This window comes from Cucumis melo, chromosome 3 (genome assembly GCF_025177605.1).
Source record: "Cucumis melo cultivar AY chromosome 3, USDA_Cmelo_AY_1.0, whole genome shotgun sequence".
In the NCBI taxonomy this organism is placed as follows: Eukaryota; Viridiplantae; Streptophyta; class Magnoliopsida; order Cucurbitales; family Cucurbitaceae; genus Cucumis; species Cucumis melo.
This window is the reverse complement of record NC_066859.1, coordinates 21,596,333-21,606,849: the sequence shown is the minus strand read 5'-3', so window position 1 is coordinate 21,606,849 and position 10,517 is coordinate 21,596,333.

Sequence of the window (10,517 nt, the reverse complement as noted above, 5' to 3'; positions counted from 1 at the left end):
CTTATAGAAGCTCGAACTCATAGGGTGTCTCACATGAAGGTGTGAGGTAATCTGTAAAATGAGGAGGAAGAAGAAGTGGCACAATCGAAGCCCTTGTTCATTGAGGCAGAAGGAAAGTCGTTAGTCCTTTAGACGGGAAGGAGGAAGTTATTGAAGCCCACGGACTGGAAGGAAAGCAAGGAGAAAAGACTACAGTTCCCGCTCTACTTCTTTGGCGAGTCCTGCTCCTACGTGCTCTTACTACGTATTATACAGAGGAAAGCCTAGGATCAACTATCTCCAGGAAAGCCTTCCATACATAAAGGGATGATATTCTATTTTGATGCTAGAGAAAGCCTAAGGATGAATCAATCTGCCAATAAATAGTTATGGGACAAAGGAAACTCCTACGGGGCGCACTAAAAGAGGCGCGGGAACTAACTCCCCCACCAAAAGAAAGAAGGTAAAGGACTACCTATCATAGGAAACTCGAAGGATCAATCAGGCAGGGCAAGTTCGGTCAGTCCAGAAAAGCTTAGAAAGGAAAACTTAAAGGCTTCTCTAGCCATAGGCATTTTTCGTCTCTCTTGCCCATGTAGCGGTTCGACAGGGCCTTAGTAGAGGACGCTCACCATCTGGTCTTTAAGCTGAGGCTACCAGTTCTGGTTTCAAGTCACTTCGGTTAGCAGAAAGATGAAATATCTTTGCATTTTTCTCTAGCCTTGAACCTTTTACTTTATATAAAAGGCCTAAGTTGAAAGGATCTAGTGTAAGTTGAAAGGATCTAGTGTCAATATTCTAATCAAAAAGTGAAATCCCACTCTAGAAAGTGAGAAGAAAATAGAGAATGTTATATCACTCTATTCCATTCCTAAAGAAGGAATCGGCAATAAACCCAACTCAAATTAGGAGCTGGACATGCTTTATTGAAAATATCGGTTCAGGATTGGGTATCGTATAGAAAGGATGGGTTAGAATCAGCCGAGTTAGAAAGAGTCTGTGAGCCTCGAGGTTGGGAGTCTCTCATTTCTCTTCCTCTTTCTACCTTGGATTTCTCTTATGAATCCTTTGACTTCTTCATTCAATCTTTCTATAGGTCTCTACTTCTAAGGGGATGATGTAGACTCCCCTATTCTGCCTTCGAAACTGGGGAGAAACCTCTGGATCTTGATCTTCCATTGAGTTCTTCCTCTTCGGTCGAGACTTCCACCCATTCTCAGTTCTTGCTTTCTTTGCTGGATCCTCTTGTTGGCTTCTGATCTTCTTACCGGTCTTAGATCAGGTCAAGCTTGTTCAGAAGAATCAACTAGTTTGGAAGTCAATAAATCCAGAAAGACTGAGAGAGACTTCCTAACCAATTAACCAAGAAAAGAGGAATAATTAAAGAGAGAGACCTCTTCTTCACAAAATATTAAGGTCTTTGTTCTGAAATATTATTTTCACTCTTTATTCACTTTGTTGCACTCCTTCAAATTTGAAGAAGAATGACCTTTGCTTTCATTTAAATTCTTTGAACCTCTATTTATTGTTTTGAGTCGAGTTATTTCATTAATGCGCTCCTTCACAGTCGCTTCGCTTGGCACCTCCTCCGTTCGAAGGATAGGTTAATATGGATTAAATTAAGTGTCTAGACTAGCTTAATTAGTCATTAATGCAATCTCACTCTCCTTTCAGTCGAGCCTCCGAACTGGTCTAATCATGGAATATATTTCTTCTTCTTGTCTTTTAAGCCACATCATCTTCTGAAACCAAAGAGATTAAGTACTAACTACCTCCTCAATAGAGACTACTGAGCTACTTTCTTCTTCCTTCCAAAACGAGTTAAGCGAAAGAGAATGTCCTTTTCCCTTCTTCTTCATGTTCATGACATTTGACCCTTATCCCCATCAGGGTCAATAAAGAACTTTTGAGAGTCCTTTTGGACTCAGACTCAAGAACATCGAATGAAAGAAGACCTATGGAAAAAAGGGTCATCTTTCTTTTAATCTTCTTATGGTCTTACTATTGCTTTATGTGTACTGGTTGGTTTGGCATCCTATGGGAGCATAGCACCTATCCTGATACACCTCTTTCGAGTCTCTTAACTTCGTAAACTCTTTTTAGTGGCTTTGCATTCTAATAATCAAAGTGATGAACAAGGAATCAATGAATAGGGGATAAAGAGAGAATGAAAGATCAAATTCAGAGAGAATGACAACTAAGAATAAACTGTCTTTTTAGTTCTGAAAGCGATTCGACGATAGGCTTTCATATTATTTTGAGGTTTGGAAGGTTCTCTCAATAAGGACTCAAATTCTTTGAGCCTCCACTACTTTCTCCGGGGACTGATTCTCTCTTCCCGCGAAAGAAAGAAGAAGATATTTAGACCTATAATCTTAGGCGAGGGGCCTTCTGCTCTGCTCTCTTTGATTTAGCAAGCAACAACCTCCTTGGTCTATTGTCTATCGATGTGTCCCACCTCTCTTTAGCACTGACTTAGTTAATAGAAGACCCGTACCCTAGGAATAGACCACTTATTGGCAAGTTCAGAAGCTTTGGTGAGAGGGGAACTCATGCTAATAGTCTCGGATATGGCAGCCTCGCTTAGTCCAGTTGACCTCTATTATTTTCTAATGAGACTGAGATAGATTACAGGTACCAAATACTGTTAAAAATAGTGTATGCGATGCGAAAGCTTTTACATCGTTTCCGTTTATGGGTGCAGAGGTCACATTAAGTGGAACTTGCCATAGTGCCATTCAAAGAAGAAGATGGAAAGGTCTGTGAAAGAAGGAAGGAAAGCCCTCGTGCATATGCCCTCCCTCATTCTACCTAGTCAGATCAAAATCTTTAGTCCTTGAAATCCCACTACGAGACTAATTCGCTCAAGGTCCCAGTTTAGGATTTGGAGTTGGGAGTATGAAGAGGTTCGAGCGCGGAGGTTGTGGCACGAGATTGAGAAGTTGTTGTCTTAGTGCCACTCTTCTTCTTTCTTTTCTTGCCGATAAAGAAGGACGCCCACGTAGCAGTTCTTCTAGTGCTGGTTGCCTTTGTTCTTCGATCCGCAATACCTTCCTTATCAATATGAATGGATTGGCCTCAGCCGATTTCTGCACTTAGATTTACATGATTGGACACATAAAGGAAAAAGAGAAAGAAAGAAGCCTATGGACTGACTTGGCTCATCTACAAGCGAGAGCAGTTCAACTTCTACCTCAGAAAAGTGGGATTCCTTTCCTCCCTAGGTCGCGTGCCCCCAACTCTTTCTTCTTCATGAGACTGAGAGTACCAACCATAGGGTTTTGTATTTATTTGAGGTTTGGAAGTCCGAAGGACCTTTCATTATTGAAACTCAATTGAATCAGAAAGGGAAGATTTCATAGAAGAAGTGAGTCAAAATTAGCTTTCGAATCAGAAGTTGATATGACCTATTGAGGAAAGCAAGAACTAAGATAGATAGGGAACAGGAGAAGAGTTGATGTTCTCGACTTCATGAACTAGGTCTCCTCAAGTAGATCTCGCCTTAACCATAGATTTTAGATCTAACCTTCTATCCCGATGATGAGATTATCCTCTCTCTTGAAATAGTACAGATGAATACTCGACTCAGTAGAACCTTGAGAGTAAAGAAGCTTCGTACCTCTCCCGATCCTCTTCTTTCTCGCTTATGAGGTTAAGCACAGCTTAGCCCCAAACCAAGTTGAAATAGTGGCTTCTACGTCGTCTTCTACTCTTATTCATAAGAAAATAAAGCTAAAGAGAATTCCAACTGAAAATGTGAATTCCTTCTTCGATATTTCCCCTTTCTTACTTGGGAATTCTTACTCTAACTCTATTGAAAGCAGGTCCTACCCAACCGCCTCAATGAACAAAGGCTCATTTGAGCGGCTGATAACCTACCTTCTTCTTCAGTCCCATTTAGATGTAGGGGACAGACAGAGTCAAACTGCGAATGGAAAGAGTGTCCTGACAGCCTTCCTCAGTACAAAGACGTGAATTCATTCCATTTCTCATGCTCCCTTGAGTATCATAGACGGGATAAGGAATCGCACTAATCTGATATTCTATAATTTTTATCAGTTATAAACCATAATCTCATTTCAAGAAAATCGCCACATGGGATGCCAAACTCCAATATTAGTATTTTCGGATCCTTATATCACCATGGGATAACTAGCCCTTTTCAAAGAAGCTTCCACACCGGTTCATGCTAGAAACCTATCCCAAAAAGATGGATTTAGGCCTTCCTTATGAAACATCTTAGGATAGTCATACCTCTTAATGGAACTCAAACTTTCATGTTCCTGCTTTCTTTCAGGAACTGAAACTTCCGCTACTTTAAGTGGATAGGTCAGACTCATTCATGGAACTCCAATTTATCTCATTCAACTCTCTCCTTTCAGTCGAGACCTTGTTCATTGAGTGAACTTCAAACCTTTTTCTTCTTCTTCCGATATCTTTTTCTTTCATCCTTCAGACTCCCCTGATTTATGGATGTTCATTGATTACGCTCCGTTTGAAGGATTCGTTTTCTCTGATTTTCTTAGAGAAATGCACTTCGCTTCTCCTGCTACGTGGGTCAGTTGTAGGTCGAGTTAATTTCTTTTATTGCCAAAGGCTAATTAATTCAATGAAAAAAGATAAGAAAGAGTACAAGAAAGAATTCTCTATCTCTTTTGGCAGGGGTAGATAGGAAAGTAGTCCAAGTTTCTTCAGTAGCAGTTTTAGTTCTTGAAAAGCTATTATTCTAATAAAAGATCATATATTTACTTATATTCCCATTAGTAAGAGAAATGCTCTTGAAGCTCTCCCTAATTAAGGGTCGGCAGCCTCATCCATGCGGAAAGAGAAATCTTGGATCCATCAAAAGGGCTTGTTTATCCATATGCACTTCTTCCTTTTCTGTTTACAAGCGTTAGGGAAAGTCGCTAATGGGGGTGGTTCACTTTTCTCAGTCTCTCTTGAAGTTGGAGATAGACTAGACCACCTTCTTTATCGTATAGTAGGAAATGAAGACCGATAGCGCTAAGATGCACGGTGTGGAATTTGGCTGACTAGGCATGAAAATGTCAGAATACACGACTGTGTGTATCAGACCTTTTTAGAGAAGGAGTTATCGTTGATCCTGTTATAAGAAATATTACAACACATAAGTTCTCTCCTTGTTCATTGAGGTACTACATAATAACTAACTCCGTACCCGTATCAATATACTATTTCTCCCTAATTGATTGATGAGAAATCGATAACTTATCTGTCTCGACTTCTTAGACTTTCTATTCCCTTTCGAAACCTTCTTCTTGTTTCACCTACTTATGCAGGTTAAGCAGCTCGGACAGGACGCCTTTCCCTAAGTATGAGAATTGAGTTAGATTATAGAATTTAGAACGACCTTCTGGAGTATATAGGTCCTCTAGACAGGTCTCGCTTTCTCATTAATGAGTTTCTTTGATCATTATAGAGAATGAAGTTTATTCGATAGTGAAATGGGAATGGTTTGTGCTTTATTTTCTTGTTATGAGATAAGTGCGAAGGATATGAATTGAGGTTTTCTTTGACGTTCATGAGAAGAGGAAGTCAGTGATCCACATAGTCTTTCAACAACCACTTTCTCCCTTATTAGGAGTATAGCGACTAAATCCGCTTGGGACTGAGGAGATGAGAAATGTGTGAGGGCTCGAAATTAAACTAGAGAGAACGTCTCGACTAAATCAATGAATAAAGTCAAAGAATTCTCAAAGAATTTAAGCTGTTCATTCACAAATTCTTTGGGCCTTTGTTTTTCCACTAATTTTTTAACATTCTTTAAGCCTCTTGATTTCAGTTCTAAATCAGTTTCAATAAAGCACTCTGCTACTGGACTGCGATGAAGGAGATGTAGATAAATGTTCGACAGGATAGAAAGGATCTCGAACTCTCTAAAAGGTTTAGGAAAGCTCAAGCTATAATGCAAGTATGGTTATGAGTTATATTGTATTTCTTGAACTCTTGAATATGAGAAGGAGCTAGATTTCATGAATTTTGCCTCAACAACTAGGAAGCTATCACACATTTCATTCAGAATATAGGATATAGAGCTTAGCTGCTAACCCAGGTAGACAAGTTATAGAGTAAAGGATTGGTCAGAAAAAAGGGCTAGCCTTTCCTTCTTCCATTTCGTATGAGTCAGACAAAGAAGACGACCCCCACGTAGCGGGAAAGGTATTCATAGGCTTGACTTAGTTGTAGAGGTGAGTACTCTCTTTCATGAAAAAGTCTTAGCATCGACGAGTAAGAAAAAGAGTCATCCCTTTCCATAGACAGCTGGTAGAAGCCAGAGAGGGGCCAAGGCCAAAGGCTTAAAGTAGCTTGATCGGGAGCCAGATAGGCGAAAAAAGAGATCCCACATACTAAGAAAAAGATGGGAAGACTGAGTTTCTACAATTGCCACTTCAAGGTCCCAATAGAAGCTTCAAGGTCCTAGTGGAAGCTTTTCTCTTCAATTAAGAAAAGCCTTACAAAGAAACCAGCTTTACCGAGTGAAAGGGTCATCGGGTTGTATTCTCTCTTTCCCATTTCGTGGGTCTGTCTCCAGAAGAATGGGACTAAGAAGGCAGTAGCACAAGAAGATTTAATGGAATTCGAACGTAAGAAAATCAACGAAAGGATGAAAGGGAATGATAAGGATAAGTATGAAAAGAAAGAAAGAGAAAGCCAAACTTATTAGTCGATCGCAAAGTTTTCGTTATAATCTATTTCAAACCACTTCACTTATTCACTGACTTATACCGCCTCAATGAACAAGGGAAGACGAAGCTCTATGACGAAGCCCCACGGAGCAGGAAACCTCAGTGTGATCGAGATAAAAAAGAGATCTTTCTCTCTCTTTAGGCTAGAATGCGAGACCCAATCTTGGATTCCTTGTTCCCGAGTTCTTGAATGAGAAAGATGAAATCTTAATGGATTGGCCTAAAGCATTCATTTCACTCTTTGCACTTGGATTGACTAACAAAGCTAGACCTTCTCTTTCTTTTTACCAATGCAATGTTCAAAGGAAAGTTCATATGGATAAAAACAAGTCAAGAGCAAATTCTTTGGTCCTAACCCTTTGCAAATTGTTTGCTCCTTCATAAATTCTTTGCCTCTACTTCACCTCTTGAGTCGTTTTCTACCCAAGGTGGAGGACTTGTTTCTTTGTTTATCCATCTGCAAAAGGACGAATCATTCATTCCACTTAAAATAAAGCTCCATATGAGTTTCATTATCTTCTTCAATTATACTTTGAGCTATAGAACTCTGAAGGACTATCTCCTTGTTCATTGAGGACCTAGCCAGTCCGAAGAACTATGAGCTATTACTTTGAGTTGTAGACGTTAGGAGAATTTGCGAAAAAGAAGTTGTCTTAAACGAAGGACTATTAATAGCTATTACTTTGAGTTACAGACTTTAGGAGTTTGAAGACCGTAGAAGGACGAGTTTGATTCCACTAAGGACCACTAAAAAAAGGACTATGAATCATATTTTCATTGAACTGCTATACGTAAAAGGAGGTTAAATTCATATTCATTCCATTGATCCTCATATTCATGTTCACGAAGGACTTGATCAAGCTGACAGCCGCTCTAAAGGAGTCTGATTCCAAAAAGTAGCTATTACTTTGAAAAGATGCATCAAAATAGAAATATAATCTCTTTTTAGTAGGTTTAGAAGGTTTTCCTATCTAAGAACATGAAAGTGGACATAAAAAAAATCAAAATTAAATTCCTCTTTTTAGTAGTCCTCATCACTCCATGGGTTCTGTTTCTTGAGTCCTTACTTTCTTCAAAGTAATAGCTATTCAAAGTCCTCCTTATCGGTCGGACCTCTTTTATCCACAGATTAATATGGATTTCTCAAATTCTTTGATCCTTTGAATAATAATGAAAAGGAGTTTCACTTTCATTCCATAAATTCTTCTCAATATCCTCTGATCCTCTCCTTCTTAGTCGAGCTGCTTCACACCTTGAAGATTCATACAGATTTCTGACTCATCCTACATAGTCGGGTCAGTGGAATTCTTTTCATTGTACTCTTAATAAGGGCTAATGACTTTCGCTTTCAACTCCTAACTCCGCATCTCCTTTCATTTTGAGTCGAGTTATTTCATAACCTCTGGACCCTTAACTCCTACGGATCCTTGTTTATTGATTTAGTCTCGCTTTCTTTTCAGTCGAGCCTCCGAATAGGTCCAATTTCCCTTTTTATTTCTGTATTCTTGAAACCCACTAAAATGAAGAAAGCCTATCTAATCTTTCTGCCCCTCTCTGACTCTTCTTTCTAATGGTCTTGTAAATCCTAAAAAATGGATTCTTTGATGAATTGATCCTGATACAAAGCTCAATTAGAGTTCTTCTACCCTCTTTCATAAATATTGCTACGAGGAAGTATCTACTCGATAAAGCAGCAAGGGCGGCGTCTGTATAATAGTTTATACAAGTGGCTAGGGTGCGTCCTACTTTCTTAGTCTTTGAGTTCCTTATCAATTACAGTCCTTATACTGAATACCTTACTACATAAGCAACAAGGGCTCCTACCCTAGAAAATAGAGTGATCATCCCTCGATAAAAGTCATTCATTGTTCATTCTAATAGAACCTATGAATGATTTTCAGTGGTCTATTACAAATAACCCGACTTTATATTCTAGATATCAAGTAGAATTGAATGTTGGACTTCTTTTAGTTGAGCACCTTTAATTGAATCTTAGACTCCAACTCAACTGTTGTTTGCATGGAAAAAATGACTGAACTTAAAAAGAGAATGAGCGCAAGATAAAATGACTTTGGAATCGAAAACAAGAATGAAATGACAGAAGAAAAGTAATCATTCAAGATCTCATTCTAACTGGACCTATGAAACTTCTCATTCAAGTCCTTATTTCTAGCACCCCTTAAGAGTCACTTCTTATATTTCTTTCAATATCCGAGCTTTCTCTTTATTTGATGACTTGAAATTAAAACCCTCTAATTCCTTATTCATTGATTCTTTTGTAAAGTCAAATTCAAATGATTATTACTGTCTTTAAAAGGAAGCACTTTAATAGACTGATATTCAAATTCAAACTTTGGGAAAGGGTGAAGAGAAAAGGGGAAAAGAAATCAGAGCTTTAGTTCGAAGCTAATATAAGGATAGTAGTTGTAGAAGTTGATTGGAGCAGTGCAAGAAAGGGTAGACAAACTGAAGAAAGAAGTGCTATAAATAAAGAAAAGGCAGGGAGCACGGGTCCTTTTATGCGTGCCCTTAACAGGGTGATATTATCCATTGAAGAAGAAGAGAACTCCTACTCTTGTAAAATAAAAGAGAATCGTCGACCAAGAAGGCACTAGCCGCTAGCAGAAATTCTAGCTCCTTAATCCAAAGTCTGAGGTGAAAGGTCTCGTCTTTAAAGGCGACATTCTTTTCAGTCCTTCTTGTTGGGGTCCTTGTAAACTCCTTACAGAGCCTTGTTCATAGACTTCTTCGATATCGGTACCAGTGCAGAAGTTCTTTTCTTTCGGATCTGAGATACGTAGTAGCCTCATCCGTAGGAAACTTTTATTGGAATTTATATCCTAAAACTCGTAGTTTGTAGTTTAAATTATACATTCTATTCAATAAAGTATTTATTGCGGACTTTTAGTGAAAATATAATACTATAATCTTGAATCCAATAAACTAATATCCCGAGGATATATAGTGTAGACTTGAACGTGGATCAAGTTCGAGTTTATAGTCCAAACGGTCTATAATGTATGAATAAGGTTAGGTACCTTATTCTGGGGACGCTATGGATGTGGCCCACTTTATAGTTAGTACAAACGATGTGATCCTGAATCGTTCATGCAGAGACAGAAGTGGGGGAATCCTATGTAAAGAGTTTACATAAGACTGGAACCATGAAATAGTCACTTTTTAGTTATAACACCGTTGACTATATAAAAAATTGACTATTTCAATTATGATGACCTAGGTAACTTAATTTTAATCCTGAGCTAACTATGAACTTTTGTTCAAACGATATTATCCTTAGATCTGCATAGGTGAGGGTAGCTCGACGGCGCTAGCCTAACAAGCCTCCCATTTTTAGGGGTAAGACTAGGTGGATGGCTAAGAACATAGCATGCAAGATGGAATTCACTTTTACCCATATTTTAGGGTTAGTAGATAGGTTGTTCTCTTAAGGACTGAATCTAAGTATTGAACAAGGGGCCCTATCCTCTCATTGGCGGAAGAGGGATTCAATTTATAGGTTGGACCTTAAACCAATTGTTCAATAGTGGATCAGTGGGAGTTAAAGAACAAGATGTAGTCTTGGGGGTAAAATGATATTTTGATCCAACCGAGATTACAAACTACCTGTGAAGGATTAAACTTACTAACCACGATCATATCAGATGGACAAAAATATATCTACAGTGAAGAGAGTGCAACTACGGAACTTCAGTGGAATGACCCGTTAGTTAACAAATATTGATTAGCTCGGTCTAAAAGGGTTTAGCCATCTAATCTCGGATTGTTGGAAAACATGATCTATAGGTCCATAAGGTTCCCCTGCTAGCTCAT